This window comes from Propithecus coquereli, unplaced genomic scaffold, assembly GCF_000956105.1.
Source record: "Propithecus coquereli isolate 6110/MARCELLA unplaced genomic scaffold, Pcoq_1.0 Scaffold79, whole genome shotgun sequence".
Classification (NCBI taxonomy): Eukaryota; Metazoa; Chordata; class Mammalia; order Primates; family Indriidae; genus Propithecus; species Propithecus coquereli.
In genome coordinates, this window is record NW_012154062.1 from 5,392,801 (window position 1) to 5,398,800 (window position 6,000).

At 51.1% G+C, this 6,000-nt stretch overlaps 1 protein-coding gene across 1 annotated transcript in view; it reads left to right on the forward strand.

Annotated features, from left to right (window-relative positions):
- The window catches only part of SLC25A37 (solute carrier family 25 (mitochondrial iron transporter), member 37), a 35,405-nt gene that overhangs the window by 23,155 nt on the left and 6,250 nt on the right, over positions 1 to 6,000 (forward strand). The window lies entirely within an intron of this gene.

The window sequence follows — 6,000 nt, forward strand, 5'->3', positions numbered from 1 at the left end:
TGAATTTGCATATATGCATGTATATTCTCTGTGTATATATTTTTGCCAATTGGGAGAGGTAAGACAAAAAAAGACGTGATTTGGGATTTTGAACTTGTGAATCAATTTCTCGTGCTTCAGAGCGCTGTGAATGTCGCAGCTTCCCTAAAGGACTATTTGCCCTGCTCCACTCTTGGCTCATGGCGGGTGGGAATGATGCTGGGTGATGTCTTTACACGGGTTTTCAGAGGACCAGGTTGTGATTGTCGAAAGCCTGATTACGAGTCCGTCTTCCATAACTGAGCACAGGCAGGGAGCAGGTTCCGAGACAGGAATGCTGGGAGTGGCGAAAGTTTTACCGTGCGTGGTGCTCCTTGATGTGGTCTGGGTTTCTGCACTTGCGGCATGTGCCTCCCGAGGATTCTGGAAGGTGAGACAGGGCTTTCCAAGGCCCGGATGAGGTCTGTGGCTTTACTCTGGAAGACAATCTTTTCCACAAAGCACTGTGCCAAAAAGCCTCTTCCTCCTGGTCCCCTGCCGTGGGGTTTCAGTGGGGGAGGACTCTGCAGGAATGAGCTCCTGGCTGTGGATGGGAGTTGGCTTCGTGTCTTGAGAGGGTCACCAGCACAGTGCTGCAGTGGCTGATGGGGAAGTGGGAGAGCTGCTGGCCAGAGAGGGCTGTAGGATGAGGCTTGGAAAATGGTGAGGGGGGTGCTGGGCTTGGCCCTGCAGTCTGGCCAAGGCATTGTACCGTGGTTCGATTTAGCTTGGGAACAATTGGCAGACAGGATAAAAAACTTACCAATTTGGTTTCTAACTGTGAGGCAGACACTGGCTAGCAGAGGCTAACATCATTTGGAATTTTTCTAGCACCTTCCAGGTGCCTGAACCGTATTCCTTTCTCTGGGAGAAAGTCTGGAACGGAGATTGCTGGGCAGCCTTCTGGAGCTCAGCCCTGGTCCCCCGTGCTGTTTGTCCGCTGCCCCCGGTCCCTGATGCACCTGGTTCAGAGGGGACGTATAGCAAATGCTTTGGGATGAACGAAGGAGTAGATTCGCATGAACTTCTGATTCCCAAAGTGCCACGTGTACTTTGAACATGGGAAGTTTTTTCTTTTTAAGAAATCGACAAAGGACGGTTAGAAATCACCAGTGGCCCCCACGTCAGACAGGGAGTTGGTGGCTAAATGGCAGGTGCAGGGCTGGCTGGCGTGTCCTCTGCAGGCTCCCCACGAAGCCTCACCTGCCCCCTTCTCTGCTCTTCTCTTCTTAGGCCTGGGTCCCAGGCTCCTGCCGGGGCCTCAGTTCCCCATGTGAAAAGGCAGGGGCTGGGCTGGGCTGGGTGCACCCTCTCCCCAGGGCCTGGTAGCCGTTATATGATCCTGCCCCAGCTCACCTGGGACAGAATACACATTTTCCACTGTCCCTCCTCCCTCCTCCCCTCTGTGAGAGAACTGGCCAGCAAGGCAGGCCTTTCCTGTTCTGTCATCTTCAGGGAGAATTTGAGTAAGGGGCTGAACCCTTGCTCCATCTGGCCTTGCTGGGAGTTTATGGAGTGTCCCTGCCCTGGAGTCCCCCTACAGAGTGGTGGCTCTGGAGCTGGAGGGGACTTGCCCAGGTCCCACAGTGAGTGGCAGGGTCAGGCCAGAGACCCAGGTCTCCCGGTTTCTGGGCAAGAACACTTACTACTACCTGTAGGTAGGCACGGAGGACACCTGTCTCCTCCTGGCTTGCGTGGGGCCTGCTCCCTGCTGGCAGTTCTCTGCGTGGAGCTGGAGGGGTCTCCCTGACCCCAGGATGTTCTCTGCACTTCCTGCTTCAAGGGCTCAGGTGCCCTTTGACGACAGCTGTGTTTTCACAAGTGTGTCCTGCAAGGTGTAACTGATTATCAAGAGAAAAAAGGCTTGCATCCAACACCAACTACAGACATCTAAGAAGTGCCTTGTAAAACCAAGTTCAAGAGGTTTCTTTCCTGAAGGACTTCCTAGAGCCTTTAGTATGCTAGTGTGTGTTATGAATTTCCAGGTAAAACGCAAACACGGAAACTGATTGTAAGGAAAGGGAGAGTGGTACAGCGTAGTCTTGGGCAGGAACTGAAACCCAGACAGGAAAAGTGATTGGTGAAATTCTGTCTCTGTTTTCTTCCGCGTGTGCACGCATATATGTGTGTGTGTGTGTGTGTGCGTGTTTATTTTTAATCTCTGCCCCCACTCTGTGCATCCTGATTCATTCATTTTTTTTTCTTCCTTTCCACCCTCACTTCCTTTTTTTTTGCATTTTAAAAATTGTAGTAAAGTATACGTAATAAAATTTGCTGTCTTAAACATTTTTAAGTGTACAGTTCAGCGGCATGAAGTACATTCTTACTGTTAATGCAGCCATGACCACCATCCGTCCACAGAACTCCTTTCACAAAATCCAACTCCCGTTCCCATTAAATGCTAACTCTCCGTCCGTTCCCTCCTCACCCAGCCCCCGGCAACCCTCATCCCTCACTGCCTCCCCCAGGGGCCTCACAGCAGTGGGATCACACAGCGTTGGTCTTTCGGGGCTGGCTCATTTCACTCGGTACAGTGTCCCCAAGGTTCATCCGTGCTGTAGCCTGTGTCAGAATTTCCCTTCCCTTTTAAAGGCTGAATAATGGTCCCCTGTGTGGACAGACCACACTGTGTGGATGTTCTCACTTGCTGATGGACACCTGGGTTGCTTCCACGCACCTCCTGACTTTTTCCCCCTCTCTGATCCACAAGGTGGATGGAAAATGCCCAGCCCTCATTTTTACATGTTACTGGCAGAGTCACCGAAAATTTAAAAAAAGAGACTAAATTGATTCTGGTCGCTCCAGCTCTGGCCACTTCTGCCTCACTTCTTAGCTGGGCACCTTCTGCCCCGTTGCTTCTCCTCCGAGGCTGCTGCCGGCCGATCCCTCCTGGTCTCTTCTCTGCACTCCGTTTCGGTGCCCTGGGTGGTCTGTGCCACCCTCCTCTTAATCACACACTTTCCTGCTTCCCCCATTGTCTTTCCCTTCTGTGTCCTGGTGCCCACCCCAAGCGGGTGCTCCGTGCAAGCAGGTGGAGGAAGCGAAGGCGCCGCAGGACAATTGAGGCCCTGGCCCGAAACCTGGCCTCTGTAGCTGCGGTGGGCCCAGTGGGGGCCTGACTGGGTCACTTGCCCTGTCCCAGGTGCGCATCCTTAAACGGGCCTGGAGGACAGAGAAGCCACTGAGGGTGCGAAGGTGCCCTTGTCGTTTCCATAGAGGGTGGTGCACTGTGGTTTAGTAATTTGTGCTCCAGCTGCCCCGTCCCTAATTAAAATGGTGGTGGAGGGGGGTGAGAAATCAATCCCACATTTCACTTTCCGTCTTGGTGTGATGCCAGACTCCAGCTGGCTCACGTGCACAGGTTTGTAAAGGAGAGACCCACCTGATGATGTCACATATAGAAAGGGGGTGGGGTGGGGACAGTCATTGTGGACACCAGCCCTGCCAGCTGCTTCCCAACAGCTCCCTGGGGGCTTATTCCAAGGTTAAGGAATTCACACCTAGGGCCTGCCCTGCTCGCTTGTGGCCCAGCAGATCACTCCCAGGCTTGAGGAAGGGAGTGACACATGGACTTGAACTTGACTTCATACTGACAGGGAAGATCTACATCAGGGTGATGGCCAGGACAGCTAAGTCTGAGAAAGCGTGGCTCACATTTAGGGGAGGTGGGCTGAGAGACCCTCTGCCCCTTCTTCCACTTGGTATTCTAAGTTGTGTGTGTTCATCCATTCATTCCTTCAACAGATACTTCCTGGGCCCCCAGGATGAGTCCATCGTGTTCGGCATTGGAGATCTGCTGTGAGTAAGAGACACGACCCGCCCCCGCGGGGCTTAGACCCTGAAAGGTCAGATACTAGAACCGTGCTACTTGGCCTCTCGATGAATCACCGTCATGTAGCTCCTCCGTGAAGCCTTTATTCAATAATGATGGTTCTAGACACGTATTGTCTCATTGAGTGTTCTCAGCCATCTCTCAAATGAGGAAACTCAAGCTTAGATGAGTAACTCACTTGCCCAGGGTCCCCCTGTGAGTGATGGAGTCTGAATTCAGTCCCGGTTTTCTCGGATTCCCGGGCCTGGGATTTTGACCACCAGGTCGTACCACCTGCTGCATCACGCCCTTGTTTCGTATCAGGAGCAATGATAAGAAAAAAGCCGGGTGAAATACGAAACTGTGTTTGCTCTAAAACTTAAGTGATTTCAAATATCCTGAAGGAGCAGTTTTGCCGCCTCCTTCCCTGTGAGCACTTCGTGTTGTGTGCCCTTCTTCGTGTGGTCTGGCCAGCGGGCCACTCAGGAGCTAAGTGGAGGTGTTGTGACCACAATTCAGGTGCCCTCTTGATTCAGGTGCCCTCTTGGTTGGTGCATTCACTTGCTTCTCTTGCCCTTGGTCTTGTTTGCTTATAATGTATCCTCTCATTAAATTGTGTGAAATCCTTTTGAAAAGTGTTAGAATAGCAATCATGAAAAAAACAAAAAGGTGCAGGGACACTGACCCTGTCCAGTCCCAGAGGCCACCTCCTCCCTCCCAAGACCCTGGAGCCCAGGTGTCCTGCGGCTGCCTTGGGCTAGGCCAGAGGACTTTGTCACCAGCCTGGGTAGGAAAAAAGGGGGAAAGTGGTGAGTTATTAATGAAGCTAAATCTAACTTAAAGAACACTTTTATAATCAGAGGTAGTCTTTTAAGCATTAAAAATGCCCTTTCTTTTAGGAAATGATTGTAAGAGAGGGCGGTGGTGATTGTTGCTTGTACTGTTATTGTTTTTGTGTCCTTTCTTGGCAAAATAAAAAGTTGGCAACGGTGTGCCCATTTTCTGTATGGTTTTAATAGCTGGTGAAATCTGAAAATGACCATGAATTCAGGTTGTTGGTTTCACACTGTTTCTTCGAGCCCTGGGGTACCTGGGGGTCTCTGCCCTGGGGAGGGAGAGGGAGCCCCATGGGTCGGGGGAGGAGGGCTCTTCATCCATTTTCAATCGGGGAAGCCCTTCTTCCTTTTTAGTCACAGTATTAGTTTTTCCGTATGATTTTGTTTGGAGATGAAAGGACATCCTCGCCAAAAGATGGAGAGAGCCTGTCCCCCCACTGTGTGTGGGGGAACAGGGGAGTAGAAGAAGGAAGGAAGGGAGGGAGGAAGAGGAGGGAGGGGGAGGAAGGAGACGGAGGAAGGGAGGAAGGAAGACAGGCAGGCTGGCTGCTGCTTTGGTAGGACTGAGCCAATGTGGGTTTTCTCCTTGGCAAGTATTTCTTGTGTGCTATACTAGTCAGGGTTCTCCAGAGAATTAGAGCCAGTAGGGTGGTGTGTGTGGAGAGAGAGAGAGAGAGGAGAGATCTCAAGCTCTATATAAAGAGATGGCTATATCTAAATGTATGTCTTTCGAGAGATTGAGAGACTTTGAGGAGTCGGCCCACATGATCGTGGGGGCCAAGTCCAGGACGTGCTGGACAGGTGGGCAGGCTGGAGACCTAGGGAAGAGCTGGCGTTGCAGTTCGAGTCCAGCGCAGTCTAGAAACAGTTCCTCCTTCCTTGGGGAACCTCAGATATTTTTCCTCTGTGGTCTTCAACTGATTAGACGAGTCCCATCCACGCAATGTTTATTGGAACAATGTGCTTTCCTCAGAGTCTGCTGATTTAAATGTTCATCTCATCTAAAAAAAAAAAATAACACCTTCACAGAAACATCCAGATTGGTTTTTGATCAAATACCAGTACTGTGGACCAGCCCGACTGACCCATAAAATTAACTGTCACACTGCTCAAGTGCCTGTTGCACCCGGAATCACAGCAGGGGACGCCAGGTCTCCTCCTCAAAGAGACAAGACTGTGCATGGGAAGAAATTGGGAGCAAAATCGTTTATATTTAAGTGTGAACTTATAAAAACAAAACATAAAACATATTTAGGGGTGATGGCGGGGTGAGGGCTGGAGGATTCAGGGAGATTTCATGGTAGGGACTGAACAGGCGCTTTCAGAACACAGAGG